At 40.7% G+C, this 18,780-nt stretch overlaps 1 long non-coding RNA gene across 3 annotated transcripts in view; it reads right to left on the bottom strand.

Annotated features, from left to right (window-relative positions):
• LOC145991982 (uncharacterized) overlaps positions 1-18,446 on the bottom strand; it is a 272,221-nt gene extending 253,775 nt beyond the window's left edge. For all 3 annotated transcript variants that reach the window (XR_014442116.1, XR_014442115.1, XR_014442114.1), the window contains exon 1: positions 18,323-18,446. This is a non-coding gene — a long non-coding RNA (uncharacterized LOC145991982). The remainder of the gene's footprint in view (positions 1-18,322) is intronic.
• Positions 18,447-18,780: the final 334 nt, after the last annotated feature.

Genomic DNA, 18,780 nt, shown 5'->3' with positions numbered 1-18,780 from the left:
GGTAGCACTGCTCGTTGAAAGCAGCTCAAACAGTGTTGCTAGTGGTAGTTTAATTTTCTCCGTCATAAAATATAAAAACAATTGCTTATAGCCTATCTGGAACGTTTGGTGTGTGTATTCATGGCTTATGTCGTAGGTTATTTTAGTCTGCAATAGATATTGTGTGTTGTCAACCGTCAACCCTTACAAGTGATATAGCTGCCTTACTCTGTAAGGCATAGGGTGTAAGGTTAGTTTAGTTCACGATAGATACTTGCATGAACCTGTCACGCTATGCACCACTTTTTGCCTTTGAGTAACCTGTAGGGCCATATGTGGGTGGGTGAGTGAGGTTAGTTTAGTACCAAAATAGATCACACTTTCAATTTAATTTAAAATTAATCAGAAATATTAACTGTACTTGAAAAAGTAAAATTGTGTGTATCTCATGTCGAACTAGAAATAAAGAAGTCAGACATTAAGCATGCATGCAGATTAATTAAGCTGTAAGGTCAAAATTGGCCCCCTCTTCCCACAAATCGCATTACATACATGCATAAATGTGAAGAACCCGTGGCGTTACAAGAGCCCTGCCTCCCAATATTGATTAAGAGGTTTGGTTAGCTGCAATAGATCAGTATGCTAGAAAAAAATAGAGGGGGGAAGAGGGAGGGGGGAAGGATTAACACTGCACCACCACACTATTGCCAGTTAGCGTCACCAACTATTCTTCATCTTACTGCATACTTATCATCTTAGAAGTCTACGCTGTCAACTCCTATTTGTAGGTTAGCCTCGCCTTCCAAATATCAAATAGCAAAATGTTTAAAAAACAAAAGGTTTGTGAAGCGACTAGTCAGTCTTGCCAACTTCTATTTGTAGGTTAGCTTTGCCTGTAAAATATCATATGCTGAAATTTTCTTGGGGTGGGTTGGCAACACTGCGGCTCACTTGAAGTTGGTCAAGCGGCTGATTATATCTACTCACGTTCTCCATGGTTTTCCCAAATACTACGTTGTTCATCAATTTGAAGAAGTCACGATCGAAGTCGGAGGTGGCGGTTGTGCGATGTTTGGTGTTGAGCTCGATGTATGGCCTCAACCATGGAGAAAGGTTGAACTTGAGGATGCGGTGAACCGTGTGGGCTGTGACCCCTTGCTGCATCAACTACCGGAGGTTCCGGTAGTACACAACGTAACATTTTTGGGCTCGAATTCCATAAGGAGTTTCAGTTGATTCGAGTCGGGCTGGCATTTGAATTCCAGAGCTGGCGGGAGGTCGCAAAACAAATTCTGCAGCTTTTCGGAGAACTCAAAGTACACCTCGGCAAAAAAACTAGCATTCAGAATCGTCGAAGCCTTCAACGTCAAAATTTGAGGGATCAACCCACTCGAACCCTCCGGAGGGAAGTAGCTGCATCATGGACTGCCCGTACAGGTTGTTGACGTCCGTGTGCATGGTGTATCTGGACGGTTGGGAGGGATCGTAACCGGTGGTCATATGACGGTTGTTTGCGTGCGAGTGTCGCTGCAACACCTGGACCATTCCACCACGAACGGCACATTCTACGACAAGCATCATGTCCACATCCGATAGAAACTCAAGCTTGACTTTTGTCACAAGCAACATGGCCGACCATGCCAGTCCAGGAAGACTGTAGAAGTACGCAGGGTCCAGATTGTAGATTAAGGTGGAGTGAAAATATAGGGCAATTTTTTTTTTCAAAAAATGAAGATGCCTGTAGTGGGAAAAGCTGTGCTATTATACAGTTAATTAACCCTAACTATATCAGAAAAAAGATTTGATTTTTAGTGGTGCCCCAGGGTCACTGAAGATTTCATATTGAAAATCAGCATTTTCTCAAAGAACATTATAACTTTTTATTTATTTTCCTGAACTGAAACACAGAATACCCTGTGTCCTAAGTAAACAAATGCAAAATATAGATATTTGAATACAAGCATAAAGTTGTGCTACCGAAATACATAAAATAAACTACCCAAGTACCAATTAGTACCCAAAATATATAACAATGTTAAACTTTTACATTTACATATAGCCCAATATCGTAATACTAATTACTTTTACAGCATATATTCTTTCTTAGTGTGAAATATTTTCATCAATGCTCTTGACTTGATATTTGACAAGATAAATCCATATCTTTGCACTGGAGTATATACCATCACCACAAAGGTCAAAAGAGTTGTCAAATTATTTGAAGTGTTATAAGTCGATACATACAACCTTGGCAGTGTTGCAACTGTTGTTAGCCACCTGGAATAGTTTAATGGGCCTGATTTGCGATTTGCTAATTCATCACTGCAGTGTCCATTTTTACACTAATACACCAATTATAGAGATACCTCTGATCCGTACTTAAGTCTTCAAAGTCAACATTCCCAACAAGCTGACAAGAAGAAGGAACATTTATTGGATCGAATTACACAAGAGGTTGTTTTTCGCAAGTTTTTAGAGCTCTTCCTATTTCCCCAGAAAAAATCTTTTGGACCAGTTGTGAATCCATCAATTTTCTGAAAGAGATGGCGCCGTGGAAGTTTATTTTTATGCAGCAAACAAATAAGCCACTGGAGGGGTCTACCAAGTTCTTTTTTGAGTAAAACAATAACTCGTCCTTTGTTTCCTGTATTCACATTTGTACCATCACATCCAACTGATAAAATATCGTCCATACTTATTTTACTTCCTAGCACAAGATCTCATTTTTTATAGTGATACAGTGACGTGTCCTATATACTTGGAATTTGGCTCCTAGACTAATATCACATGCTCTTCTGTTACGACGCGACCTTAATTCTTCACTCCTCTCTTCTCATTAATGCTTCTCTGGTCCTTCCTGCTATCAAAATACAATCCAGTCAGAGTATCCAAACTTTAAGCAGCTTTTTTCCTGACTTTACTTCTTTCCCTTCTAACCTTTCTCCCACCTATCACTTTAGAAACATCTGGATCACTAATAACACCTACATCTCAAAGAACTGCACTAGCAATTTTAGCTGCACTTCTGTCAGATATGCGATGTCTGTCACACTCTCTAGAAAAATTCATAAGAGGCAACCGCATCTGAATTTAGTTTGAGGTTAATGAGTAATTCCCTGAAGTGGAGGGCAATTCCGATTTGGTTTTAAGTACTTTGCTCGTGTCGCTGTCAGTATCTCAACCTTCTTCCTGCAGTTCACTTCATGGACTTGATTGAGGACTATTATTACCAGCATTGACACTACAGCCTGACAAAAGTTCGTAAAGTTTTTTCACTTTTGCAACGACTTGCCGATGTGACACTGATGGCAATGAAGCTATCATCAAAATGCCTATCACTTGGTGAGAAAGACTTTAACTAATTTCTGAAACATGATGTTATTGAGTATTTTTTCATTTTGCTTTTAAAGGCGGATATGAAGATATAATTTCATCACATCCAGAATTCTCCATGTATCTTTCAATACGCTTAAATAAGTGGAAATATGAAAACTTTGGAGGACTTGGGGCACCAGAAGAAATTGAGCTAGGGAGCTGATTTTTTTTATTTGACTATCTGATACCAAAATACAACTTTCTTGACTACAGGCATTTCGAAATTAAAAAAATTCTCCATGTATCTATCAATACCCTAAAATAAGTGGGAATATGAAAACTTCGGAGGCCTTGGGGCACCAGAAGAAATTGACCTAGAGAGCTGATTTTTTATTTGACTCTCTGATACCAAAATTCAACTATCTTGACTACAGGCATTTCGATTTTTTTTTTAAAAAAAAAAATCTCCATGTATCTTTCAATACGCGAAAATAAGTGGAAATATGAAAACTTAGGAGGGCTTGGGGCACCAGAAGAAATTGACTTAGAGAGCTGATTTTTTTTTATTTGACTGTCTGATACCAAAATTCAACTTTTCTGACTACAGGCATTTCGAAATTCAAGATTTTTTTTCCACTCCACCCTATTGTAGATGGTCCTCGAGGTTGCGCGAAATGTCTAAAACACATCAGCAAGGAGCGCCACATCAAGCTTCAGGTAGGCGTCGTGGTAGTCCCCGAGGTTTTGCAATCCATCTCGCGCCACATAGACTGAGCGTGACGGTACTCCTCCTCAGTGATGCCCGAGTCTCGCAGCTGATTGTGGAACTCAGCCTGCGAAGGCAGCAACTTCTCCGCGAACTTGGCAGGGTCGGTGACGTATTCATAGGGGTAGACCCCCTTACACCTGAAGAGGCAGACGTCCATGTTCGGAAAGATGGCGGAGGTGATGAGCAGTTGCTCGTCGCTGAGCTTTTCTGCAAGGTCATCGAGGCTGGCCGGGAGGAACCTGAAAGAGGTAAGAGATCGAAGCTCGATGCTGGAGCGCGATTTCGGGATTGGTACCCACTTGTTTATACTGATATAGCTCCTCATTCTGAGCCAAGACATTGATTCACGCTGTGTCGTACTCGAGATGAGTAACCAGGTAGTGGAAGTCGTTCCCGGAGCCGTTATGGAAAAACACAGGGATGAAGCGCGGGTTTCGAGCCTTTATATTGCAGCGGTTAAACCAAGGACCAACGTAGTGACCGTCAAAATAGTCATGATGGCGAACTTTACTGTTGTTGGCAGTAAACCTCTTGGCGCAAACAGGACAGACGGTAGTCTCCTTGTGCCTACGGCAGTCGTCAGCAGACAACGGTAGCATAGGCTTGCGGACCAACAGCATTTTCCCGATCTCAATGGTTCCCTCAACCATCTTCTTGAGAAAGTGTTTGGCTCTGTCTGGACCGCGGTACACATACGACTCGGATGCAAATCGCCGATCTCAGCACACCAGAACATAGGCGTAATTCGAAGCCTCGTGGAGTTTGTAAGGGGAGGTGGAGGAAACTTCGGGGTTAGGGTAGCAGGTAGAGAGGGTCTGAGGAAGGCTTCGAAGTCTGCAAAGATCGCAGCAGGATGTTCTACCATGGCACTATGCAAATGAAAACACTCCTCAGTACCAGGTTTAGGCAAGACTGCCACCCCCGGCTCTTTGGTATCACAGTAGAGCTTGTGGCGAGCAAGCTTCTCGGCAGCAATGTTGGGACTTCGGAGGTGTTGGGAATTGCTTTTCTGGCTTGAAACAAGCCGGGAGAGGGAGCGAATGAGGGTGTAGTGGTGAAGAATTTCATCCTTGATAAGAAGAAGATGGATTTCCTTCACACCATCAGCAGCTACGTCACTTACGTTGATGGGATTCACAACGTTTTCACCCTTGCTGAGGTCATAAATATTGATGGCCAGTACCAGGGCCAGCAAATCGCGTGCTGGGGTTTCGAATTTCTGAATGTCCGAGATCTGCACGGGGTAGGCAATCCCAACCTTCGCGTCTTCCAGCTCTGGCTCGTGGGGTAGGTATTGGTTAACTCGGTGTGGCTGGTCTCTACTGTCCACAGGGTGCAACGTTGCAAGCACCTACCAGAGAAAGCACTTGGCGTAACTGTTCCGCATATTCAAAACATCTTTCTTGGCTGTTGTCTTAGGTGGCAGGAGGGCATAGTTGGATCCCAACAGGGGCAAAAACTTGGTCAGTTTGACACAGAGTTTGTTCGGGTGCCACACGGCGAGCCACCCGAGCTTTTAGCTTTGTGCTCATCCTGTTTGGCCAGCAGCTCCTCGACAAACTTGTCGTAGATGTAGATGGTTGCGAGGTTGTTACTATCCGCTATATACAGCGTCTTGGCCTTAGTGTTGTGGTAGAAGTTGTACGTTTCAATGGATGGCTTCTTGTACTACCAACATAGCGGTGCGTAGAATTTGGTGGAGTTTGTAGCCAACGCATCGCGGAGAATGGAAATAAACTTGCCCCGTTTAAACTCCAAGAAGCTTCGCACGTCGCATGAGCCATCTGAAGTGATTAGAAAGTCCTCCAACGTATGCTCGAAAGCAGTTTGGTCTGCTTTCGCCACAGGCTTGACGCGTTTGGCAAATTGAGCGTTGAGGGGAGCAGCTTCCGCCTTCCTCTTGATAGAAGCGGACAGTCGTGGCACAGGTGCACCGGCACCCTTACAAGAAAGCTGGTGCTGCTTGATGTACGCGATTGGCAAACGTTTACCGCACCCGGGGCACGGTTTTGTTGCGAAGAAACGCTTGCCTGGTACGCAATCACGCCAGTGTCGTGCATAATTAGAGCACGAAACACTTTTTTCGCACAAAGAACAAGTCTTCACCGAACGCATCAGTAGTGGAAGTGTATCGGTTCTAAGTAATCCTTGTAGGTATGCCTAGTATTTAACCTCAGTTTTGACATATTTTGATGATTTTGATGATTTTTTTATGGATTTTATTGCGTTCGACGATGTTCTAGCCCTATTTTTTTCTCAATCTCATTTTTTGGAGCCTCATCTTTGTAGGTATGCCATGATCTTACGTGATATAACTTAACCTATTCACTTTTTTACAGCCTTTTACTTGTTAAAATAACCTACAAAGTGTAAAAATGGGTGTTTCTACGCACCCCTTGTAGGTGGACCTAGTATTTAACCTCAGTTGTGACATATTTTGATGATTTTGATGCCTTTTGTAGGGATTTTATATCATTTGACGATGTTCTAGCCCTATTTTTTGCTCCATCTTATTTTGGGACCTTTTTTGTAAGGTGGTAGGGGCCCTTAACGTAAATGCCTACGGGCCCTCAGCGTAAACGGCTATGCCCCTTTTTTTACGATGTATGTCGTGGCAATAGGTTGAATGCCCCCACTATTACCTTTTGAGGAGGGGCTCGCAGTGTTGCCAAATTACTCCACAAAAATTTTACCACATGATATTTTACAGGCAAAGCTAGCCTACAAATATAAGTTGGCAACACAGACTAGTACCAAGAAATTTGCTTCACAAGCCCCCCCTTTTTTTAAATTTTGCCATATGATATTTCACAGGCGAGGCTAATCTACAAATGGGAGTTGACAGCGATCTATGCTGTAATATTTTGTAGTCTTCTAAGATGATAGGTATGCAGTAAGATGGAGAGTTGGTGAGTACGCTAACTGGCAATAGTGGTGGTGTAGTGTTGATGCTCTTGTTACCCCCCTTGTTTTTTTTCTAGCATACCGATCTATTGCATGCTAACCAAAAACTCTTAAGCAATATTGGGAGACAATTTCGTTTTTTTTAATGCCACGGACGGAAATATGCATACCTCTGTCTTCCACATGTATGTAATGCGATTTGAGGGGAAGGGGGTCAATTAACCTTATGGCTGATTATGGCTGACAATGTTTCTATAAAATAACAATTCCTATGAACTCTGTAAATTTCCGAGCATATGTTGTATTCATATTTTTACTTATCTTCGAGTGTACATTACAAATCTGCAAACAGATTTTGCCTGTTTCTATCTGTTTTAGAGATATTCCAAAATATATATATGTTTGATAAGCGACAACAACAGAGCCATCTCTGTGCAAATGTTGGAACTCGATGAATGCTTGAGGGGGCAAGTCATTTTTTTTCAATACGTCAACATTTTTTACTCTTTTTGCCAGTGAATGGGTTAGGTGACTTGCAACGACGAAGGCCTTCTAGCAAAACGAACTTAGCTTATGCCGGCGTAATTCGCTGAAATATCTTTAATTTACATATTTCTCATACCGCCGTATGTTGTTCTATTAGACCTCTTCATGAAAATCGCCAATTAGTGAAAACTAATTGGGCACAACAGCAAAAGAGGTGCTAATAGGGCAAGCATACAATGATATGGGGATATGTGAATTGTCGGTTTCTTCGATTCGGATAAATGGATCGAATTGAAACTGGGATATTTTGCATTTTTTTATAGGATAGCTAAAACGTGGTGTTTTCTGATTGGTTTAAGTAAGCAAGATTTCTATTGGCTCTAAAAATCTATATAAGTCAGAGCACAGTGCTTATTTCTCACCTTTGCTGGATCGGCAGAGGAACCCACATCGCGGGGGATAGAACCTGAACGGGTTCCACCAAAGTATAGGAGACTAGAAGCATATAATTTGGCGGGAAAAAACCCAAGTAAGGTCATAGAGTTTTTCATAGGGAATAGTATTATCAGGTTGGTGATATCCCATTAAATTTTATATATATATTTTTTAATTTTATACAAATAACATATCTGAAATTTCTATCGTTTGTTTGCTCATATTTTAAAGCATATAAAAAATGGAATCACCTACCTGTTTTACTCGTAAGAATGATAAGATCGAATGTGTCACTTGTGGGAAACTAATTTCAAAGAATAATTTATCGATACATAAGACAAGGTGTAACGGAGCAAATCGTTTGTTACCTTCTAAAGCCTGTGCTCAATGTGGAAAAGAAATTAGCATTCAAAATCTAAGTAGACATTCGAAAATTTGCAAACCATCAACCGGAGAAGGAACATTCAAAAGAAAAATTGATTATTCTGAAGCTGAAGCTTCTGCTCCAAAACAAATTAAATTCAATAATAAATATAAACCAGTTAGGTCTTTATTTAATGGTCGACTTCAGGATTTATCATTTACGTCTGAAGCAGGACGTGACATTCCTAGTTTCTTGCGTGAAGCGAAAACTTTTGTACTGAATTCTTTGAAAAGTAATCTTGAAAATAATTCCATAAAAGTCTTCGTTGATTTATGTTCCGAATATGAGAAAGTCGATGGTACAACAGAAGTTTTTTATCATCGTACCAAAAACCAGGCTCTTTATTTGGCAGATGTTGAAAATTTGGACGAGTTTTACTGTAATCTGTCAAATGAGTTGATTATGAAACATGACACTTTCGAGGCTATGGGGTCGCTGTGGTCTTTATGTGGTAGTCCTCATACATTAACGGTTTACTTGAACAAATTCATGCCTTTCTCTGCATCGAGTTACGTTCCTCTACCACCGACCATTCAAAGCAAGAAAGCAGTGTTAAATATTCAAAATAACGACTCAAAATACTTTCTTTGATGCATCTTGGCAGCTCTGTATCCTGTTTATTGGAAAAATAATAAAGAGCAAATTTATCAGTACAAGCAGTACTAGACAGAGTTTGAAAATGTGATGTCTAGCATTGAATACCCCGTGGCATTGTCAGATATATCAAAGTTCGAGTCGCGCGCACGAGATTCTGATGGAAGACGTATTGCTATTTAATGTATATACATATACGTCAGAAAAACATCTTGTGCATCCCATCAGGATAAATGATATCAACGATAATAATGCTCATATAATTAAACTTCTTTTAATTTCAAACAACAATATTCACCATTACTGCCTTATTCGTTCACTATCACGACTAATCAAAAGTCAAGCAACAAAATATGATAATCACATCGAGATTTGTCCAAGGTGTTTGACCACGTTTAATGATCGAAGAAAATTCAATCACCAAATATATACCGCACGGCAAATTGCTATTGAAAAACGTGTCGAACATGAAATATATTGCGGTGACAACAAACCAGCTTCAATGTTGATGCCCAAAAAGAACGAAGTCGAAGAATTCAAAATGTACAAGGCTTTGTTTGAACATCCAGCCATCATCGTCACAGATCTTGATTCATTTCTGAAGCCACTGTCCTACTGCAAACCAAATCCAGAAATTTCCTCCACAACGCCATACCAGCTTCATGAACCAAATAGTTTTGGTTACACTGTCATACGACAAGATGAAATAAATAAATCATATGTATATCGTGGACCGAATGTTATCGAACACTTCTTTGAAAAGATAGAAGAGGAGGTTGAGAAAATTGGCAGCTTCTTGCAAATATCCAAACCGATGAATTCGTTGACACCAGAGGAACAAAAAATATTTGATGAAACTGTCGAGTGTCCAGTGTGCAATCAATACTTCACAAACGAGAATCGTAAAATGTTTCACCATTCGCACACACACGGTCGTTTCATCAGCGGAATCTGTAATGCTTGCAACCTCAAAATTCAAAGGCCCAAATTTGTCCCCATATTTTTTCATAATGGATCGAATTACGATTTTCATCACTTAATTCAGAACCTTTGATATGACACACAAAAAATAGATATTCTTGCTCAAAATGAAGAACGATACATTTCTATAAGTAAGAAAGTTAAGATTGAAAATGAAACCATAGAGATGAGGTTTCTTGACTCGTTCAGATTTATCTCTGTAAGTTTGGACGCTCTAGCAAGTAAACTCTGTGACGAACAATTCAAAATTACGAAAGCTAATTTTCCCAACATAGATATAAAACTGACTAGAAGTAAAGGGATTTATCCGTATGAATATGTAAACAATGAATCTAAATTTAATGACGACACTCTCCCTCCTCAAAAAGAATTCTTCAGTCAACTGAGAAAAGCAGGAATTACAGACAAAGAAAACAAACATGCACAACTGATGTGGGATAAACTAGAATGTAAAACATTCGGAGATTATCACAACGCATACTTGAAATTAGACGTAACAATACTTGCGGATGTTATTCAAGCATTCAGGAAAACGTCAATGTCTAATTACAAGTTGGACCCTGCGCATTTCTTCAGCCTCCCGGGATTAGCGTGGTCTGCAATGTTGTTGCTAACAAAAATTAAGTTAGAATTATTAACAGATGTAGACATGTTACTTTTCATCGAGAGAGGGATTCGAGGTGGGATTGTACAATGTGTACAGAGACATGCAGAAGCCAACAACATGCACATGGAACAAAAACATGATGCAAATAAGCCATCGAATTACATTTTTTACATCGATGTTAATAATCTCTATGGATATGCTATGGTACAGAAACTTCCTTATGGAGGTTTCGAATGGATAGAAACAACTTCCATAAATATTATTGATTTTGACGATTGTGAATTTGGTTTCTTTGCAGAAGTGGATATTGAATTTCCAGACAATTTGCATGATATTTCTTCCGATTTACCACCGGCACCCGAACTCAAATGTCTGCCTAATTCTAATCAACGCACGCTTTTATTAACTTCGGAGAAAAAAGAAAGATATGTTCTCCATTACAAAAGTCTACAGTTTTTGATTGCGATGGGTATTTAAGTATTTGATATTAGAAGAGTCCTCAGGTTTAAACATTCCGAGTTGCTCAAACCATACATTGAAACAAATACACAAATTGATGAATAATGCTGTATATAGCAAGACAATGGAGAACGTGAGAAATCACGTGGACGTGAGATTGGTTTCATCTGAAAGTAAATGCAGTAAGTTGGTGGCTGATCCTAGATTTAATTCACGAAAAATTTACAACGAGAATCTGTCACTTTTCAATCTAGATATAAAAGTGATAAAATTCCGAATACCAATTTATGTGGGAACAACAGGTTTAGATTTATCGAAACTTCACATGTTTCAATATCACTACAATGTTATGCATCCTTTCTACGACGATAGCATTTCATTACTTTACATGGACACCGACAGTTTTATTTATAACATTAAAACAGCCAATCTATATGAAGATGTAAAAAATCCGTCCTTGTTTACTTATTATGATACTTCTTCCTACCCTCAACCAAACAGATTTGGAATTCCATCTAGTAACATAAAAGTTCTAGGTAAATTGAAAGACGAGTGTAACGGTGACATCATCCTCGAGTTTGCCGGTTTGCGCTCCAAAATGTATACATTTAGAACTGAGAGCAGCATCACGAAGAAAGCTAAAGGTGTTGGTAAAAATACTGTACAAAACAAACTTTCATTTCAAGACTATATTGATTGTGTAAAAGAATTGAAGAAGCAGCTACGATTGGAAAAAAGAATCCAAAGTGTAGACCATGTGATTACAACAAACAAAGTTAGGAAAGTAGCATTAGATCCACATGATGATAAAAGATGTATTTTGTTTTGTGGGATCCACACGTTGCCTTGGGGGCACTATCGTTTAGATAGTACTAAGAAATGCATACAATGCACTTAAAAAAACCTATGGCTGGCAATATTTCTATCAACACAAGCATATAAAATAACCATGCCTATGAACCTGTTTGGCTTCAGGAAGCAAGCTATGGAAGTGCCTGTCCAGCCTACGTCGTCGTCGAGTTTCAACGAACTGCTGTCTTCCATGCTATCTAAACTTAACGGTCTGTTAATTATACACTTGAATAGCATTCTGACGCAGTACGACAAGGATGTGGGCAAAACGTTCTAGTATTCAACAACAACTTGAATTATTACCGGTTCCCCATCTCCGGCAAACTGCAGTTCGACATGAACCCCGAGAACAAAGGGGAGGCCAAGGTTTCCTCAGGCAAGAACATCTATCGCATCAAGCATGTAAGGATGGATGCTACTACAACGTACGATGTGTCTGCTGGTGATCGCCTGTACGTGGAGCTCTTGGACGACTACGATAAACTCATCCCTCTTTTTGTGGAGATGCGAATCACCTACCCTACAATAAATAACCACGTTATGCCTAACGATATTTTTGGTCACACCAAACGCGACGACCACGGCGACGAGCTACTCATGCTCGACGTCACGGTAAAGAAGTTGCAAAGCGACCTGCAGGCCCTGCAGTCCACGCTCACCTCTAGTCTCCAGACCGAGATAGCTAGCCTACAGTCTCAGTGCCTGGACCCCGTACTCAAAATTGACTCCGAGCTTAAATCGCTCCTGCAAAAGTATACCGACCTCGCGTCAATAGACAACCGCGAGAACCTGGCACTGAGCGTACGCAAGCTGGCGAACGAACTTGTGAAGCTGCAGGAAGCGGAAACTTCTGAAGTGGAAAAGCTGAAGCGACACTTGCAGGACCAAACGAGCACCATCCAGACTGAACTGCAAAACATTATCCAGAGTATAAAAACTCATATGACTACGATCGCGTGAATGCCAGTATTGCCAAATTGCACGAACAGTTTTAATTGTTCGAAATTCCTACGTTGGAAAGCATAAAGGCTGAGCTTCAAACGGACGCTTTGCATGCAGCCATCAACGCTACAGGACTTCATCGACAATCTACCCTCGTCCAGCGAGCTGAATGCTATTGCCCGTAGCGTGGCTAACATAAAACTCCAACTTGAGACCTACGAAGATCTCTGGAAGCTGCAAGGCACCATAGCCCATATTGAGGATGCTCTTGCTGTTATTAGGAATGATCTGGAAAGCGTACACGAAGCACTGGAATCCAAACTGCCTGGCATCAGGGATACTCTGGCCAGCGTCCAACAGCAGATCACCAAGTTGGAAAATCTAAACACCGAATCAGAGTTGTCCCATTTTCATCACTTGATCGACGACATACAGGCTAAGTTGGAAACTTTGCAACAATCCACCCCTACCCAGGACGACATAACACAATTAAAAGAAGGCATACGCGCTGCTGCTGCTGCCTCAGAGTTGGACGCGATGAAAAAAGCTTTGGAGTCCCTCCAAAACACGGTGGCCACCCTGCTTACCTCGCAGGAACTGAAAAGCGTGAAGAGGGCTCTCAACCGAATACTCAAATCCGACGACATCAAAAACATCCAAACCGAAATTGAATTGCTTCGGGAGTCTGTTGCAACCTTACCCACCAACCAGAACATAAGCGAGCTACACGGCTTGTTTGCGGAAATTAGAACCCAGGTCCACGACCTCGCAACCCAGAGCCCCAAGTTGACACTCGTAGAAAGTTTGCAGCAGATTATCGCCAATGTAAAAGAGCAAATTGGCAGCATCGAGAAGAGCAAGGAATTGGCCATAGCTAATTTCAGTACCCAAGTACATGAGTTAAACGAAAAATTCAAGAGGCTAATTGTCGATGTGAAGATCAAGCCCGATTACGACACTGTTGTCCGTGCTATCGAGGAACACCTGGAATCGGTGGACGGTAGATTGGAGGATGTGGAGAGCGAGGTTCGAACCAATGTAAACACCCTGAACGCCAGCATCGACAATCTCAAGTCCACTGTTGTCATCGAACTGTACAGCATTCCAAACAGGAATTTTCCTCGCTCTTCCATCCGGGTGCCAAACTCTACATGCTGACCCCTGAAAAAGCCTATCACTAGTTTTTCATCGCTGGCACACTTCAGTTCGTCAAGGTTTTATACTGGTCTTTGCCTCACGCAACCCACTACCCAACCATGACCGTGATGAACATCAGTGACGAGCCTAAAATAAGAGGAGTAGAGTTGGTCGATTTCACCCACCCCGAAACTCGCGAGACTGCCTATGCCGAAAATGCCACTCAAATTATCGACATAGAAATAGGTGATAAGCTGTACATAGAAAACCCGGCATTGTCTGCAGTCAGAAATCCCATCCAAGCTATATTCTTATTTTCGCGCAATGTCTAGGCAGGCTATTGTGAACGAGCTGCACAAACCTGCACGGCGAAACTACAAACGACTAGCGGTAGTGAGCAAAGGCATAGACGACCTGTGACAAGCTGACCTTGTGGAAATGAGCAGTGACAACTTAAAAAAATTACATAAAATCAACAAGGGATACAAGTATCTTCTCACCGTTATAGACATATTTTCAAAATTTGCGTGGGCTTTACCTCTCAAGGCAAAAACAGGAACCTGCGTAGTGGAAGCATTCAAAACTATTTTCGATGATAGTGGCAGGCGACTTCGATTTCTTCACACAGACAACGGAAAAGAATTCTACAACTCTGTTTTTCGGCAATTTATTCAAAAACGAAATATTCAACATTACTCTACTTTTAGCCACATCAAAGACAGCATAGAGGAACGTTTCAACCGAACTCTCAAAACACGGATGTGGAAACAGTTCACGCTTCAGGGGAATTACAAGTGGCTCGACATGCTTCCGGAACTCGTTAACAGCTATAATCACAGTTTGCATCGCACGATAAACATGAAACCAGCTGACGTCAACAAATCTGACGAGCGACGTTTAATTTCTACTGTTTGTTGTCCAAAGTACAAATTTACTAGCAAGAAACCGAAATACAAAATTTGAGATCAGGTAAGAATCAGTAAAGTTAAGCGTGCGTTCGAAAAGGGCTTCACAAAAAATTGGAGTACGGAACTTTTCACCGTAGTTCGAGTCTTACCCGGAAACTGTCACACGTATATAATAAAATATTATCGCGACGAAATTCTGAAAGGAAGATTTTACGAAGAGGAACTTTCTAAAAGAAAATACCCCGACACGTATCTTATTGAAAAAGTATTACGTAGAAAAGGTGACAAACTGTTAGTGAAATTGCTGGGACTCGAGGAAAAAAGTTGGATAGACGCAAACGAGGTGATTGTGTAACGGGTGCTTGGGACGTGGTACGGCGACTGCCAGATTTTCCATCGGAACGTCAGGATAGGAAAGATGGCGAGCTTCTACACGACACCATTCGCTGCCTTATTGTTGGACCTTCTGGGTGTGGAAAAACAACGTTACTTATTGATAATTTTCTTCTTGCAGCCTACTGGTTAAACTGGAAGAACAGGCACCTCTATGTTTTCTCCAAAAGTTTGGAGCAACCAAAGTTTCGCCAGCTGTCGAAACTGTACGAGGGACTAGGCATAGCTATATTTGCTTCTGAAGTGATACCACTAGACTGCTGTCTCGAAAATTCGGTGGTGGTTTTTGACGATGTGATCCTGGAGAACCAAAACGAAATTCGCAATTTTTTTATTCATGGTCGGCACAGAGGCATGGACTGCTTCTACCTTGCTCAGACTTTTTCCAATATCCCCAAGCAGCTTCTCCGAGACAATGCTAATTTAATTTGTTTGTTTCGTCAAGACTACACCAATTTAAAACACGCTTACGATGATTATGTAGGTGGGGACATAAACTACAATCAGTTTTCCAAATTTTGCTCTTCATGCTGGAACCAAGATGATTTCGGATTCGTCACAATAGACATGACGAGGAAACCCAATAACGGAAAATATAGAAACGAAATTAATAATATTCTAAACGTTGCAACGTTACAAGAAACGTCTTGATCTATTATAAAGAACTACATACAAAAAAAATGAAACGCAAACTTGCAGACGACAACCTGAAGCTGCGTAGCTACCTGGCAAAACGGTGTAAGGGTTGGAAATCCGAGAATCGCGGAATTTACGAAGAGAAAAAGCGTCTGGACCAACCTATCATCGATGCCATTAGTGGACTTGGTAAAGAAATCAAAGATGTCAACGAGCAAAACAAAGAGTTAATCAACGAGCTTGTGCCACTTACTGCTCGAAATTATAACATACCCACACCGATATCCAGCATTCACCCTACTCCGTTCGATATAATGTGGAATTTTTTATGGGGTGAGTTGCCAACACTAGCTCATTATTTTTTGATATTCTCATCATTTTCGGTTGCAGAAGCGTGATTTTACTACTACATACTACTAAGCAGTTCTTGATCTATTCACCTTAAGACTATTTTGGCTCACCTAATGCCTGCCACACTTGAAAACAGCGAACGCGAAAGCACGATCTGCGCGCGTCCGAGTGTGCAGCTAGACTGCATAGCGTGCTGCTCTTAACACTCCGCCACGGAGGAGACAACTACTCAGCTACCGAGCCGGCCTGGCCTCGCCTGATTTTTCGCTACCTGCGTGGAATCGTATCTGCCAGCGCTACCGCAAGGTAATTTGTTGCTTTTGAAACACCGTAGACTTAGACGTTGCCTCGTTCCTACCAGCGTAGAGATGATAATTATTGCAGATTAGGCACACACAGGAGATGCACTACCTAGAAATTTCCAGCGAAAAATGCAGGCTCGACCAGGACTCGAACCCGGGGCTCTGGCGTAGCGTGCAATCGCTCTAACCACTGAGCTACCGAGCCGGCCGATATGCCAGAGACCCAGGTTAAGGTCATGGGTGAGCCTGCATTTTTCGCTGAAATTTTCTACGTGGAAAAATAAAATATTTGCTCATTTCCTGTTGCTCTAGATTTTTGAACTTTTTCTGATTATTTTTCCAATACTCATTTCAAATGTGAAATCTGTTGTCTCGTACCTGGTATATTTGTTATGAAATTTGAAAGTTTTACTTTGCTTTAATGGACAAACATTGATGTTGACAATGACGTTTAGATCTACCTAAACACAGATGAAGAAACGTCATTTTCTGGTTTCATATCAGATTATGGCTTTTAGAAATAAACATAATAAAGCAGCTGAGTTTTTAGCCTACTGGCTACAAGAAAAATAATTTACTGCGCTACTAACCGAACAGTCATATTTTCGAAATGGGAAACAGATTCTTGTTGATATTTTAAGACGAATACTTTGTTTACTGCCATGAATGGTTACTCTTCAATGCAAAGGAATCTTGGCAAACACTTGTCAAATGCAATATACATATATGTATGAACTGCAGAGAAAAAGCAAATGTTAAAAGAATTAACGTTTCCTGTTAATCGCTGCAGGCTACCACCATGCTGTCGGTAATGCCCGATCCATGAAAATTCTGAAATTTGAGCCTTCTGCTTCTCAGTAACTATGAGGTCTAGAGAAGAAAATTTTTGCGTGTGTTCATACCTTTTCAGCATTAACAAATACAGCAAAATTCATGAACATCTTAATCCGTGGGTTGCATTTTCAAATTTTTCTGGGTGATTTTTTGTGGAATCAATCATATTTTAAACACGTGGTACTACGTTCTATTGAATACTATGTAAGTCCTTTATATCAATTTTAGGTTCCGATATTACAATACTAATCAAATACTTCATGCAATATTTTTCTGGCGCTGTGTGATTGTGTGTTCGTCACATGAATCTTCCTACCCTTTGGCATATCTTAGAGAAGAAGACCACTAAAGTACACTTGGACGCACTGATAATACGTACAATCTTAAAAAAGTAAAGTTTTCTCCTGTTCTCTACACAACACCATGAAGGCATATAGGGCGTGTGGAGTTAGGGCCTCACAGTTTCTTGATCTCGTCCGATGCTTGGGGTGATGTGATCAAAACCACGTTTTTAGCAGCCCAGTATTTAACCCCCATAATATCACTTTAAACAAACGCTGGGTTGACGGCGGAGCCCCTGGAAAATGTTGGAAGAGTCACGGTTCTCCCCGCCGGATATCGAAATCGGATCTCTCGCACGTTAGTTGGACGCCCTGACGGCTTAGGTATCGCTGCTATTATTATAGGTAAACAATAAATAAATAAATCGAAATTTTTCCTATTTGTTGGAGGCGACTGCTAATATAACATGACATACGAATAAAATGTGAAATTAAAAAAATGATCGCATATGAAATTGATAAATCTTGAAAATTTCGAGTTAAAACACTGAAAAAAGTGGCAACATTTATAGGATTTCAAAAGAATTACTGACATTTACTGAGGTAGAGGTAAGTATAATATTTCAATAGTCAATATCTGTGATATGAAATCACGCATTTAGTACCAACATGTTTAAATAACACACACATATAAATATTTTTAAACAAATACTAAAATGATATGTGATCTTACATTATAGGCGGGGCCCTCACATGCGTCCGTGAGCACAAATGTGGCTAGATATGAAATGTAGAGAAGAAACATCAGAATACAAGCGTCCATCGTCATCTCTCTTGTAGTCGTCTCTAGTTGCCATGCCACTACGGGCCGTATTTATACTCCACTAAATTCCCATAATTCCTCCATCACAGGAAGTTTCTGACGAATGTTATATCTATCTCCTATTGTTTCCCTCCTGCTTCCGTCATGGATTTCTGCACAGGAAATGGAATACCATTTCCCCTTGAAAATCAAGTCCTTTTGTTCTCCAAAAGGATATTATGAACATCATTACGTTTCTGAAATCGATTTTAGTATTAATGTTCTCTTTCCTTTGGCTACGTTAATATTATCGAATCTTGCTGTTGTGTCTATAGTGTAAGGCGAATCTAGTACGTTTTACAATCTCCCTCTTGACCACAAACAAATCA

Source organism: Lepisma saccharinum, chromosome 9, assembly GCF_977018435.1.
Source record: "Lepisma saccharinum chromosome 9, izLepSacc3.1, whole genome shotgun sequence".
NCBI lineage: Eukaryota > Metazoa > Arthropoda > Insecta > Zygentoma > Lepismatidae > Lepisma > Lepisma saccharinum.
The sequence above is the reverse complement of the archived record's forward strand: the minus strand, read 5'-3'. Positions and strand labels throughout refer to the sequence as shown.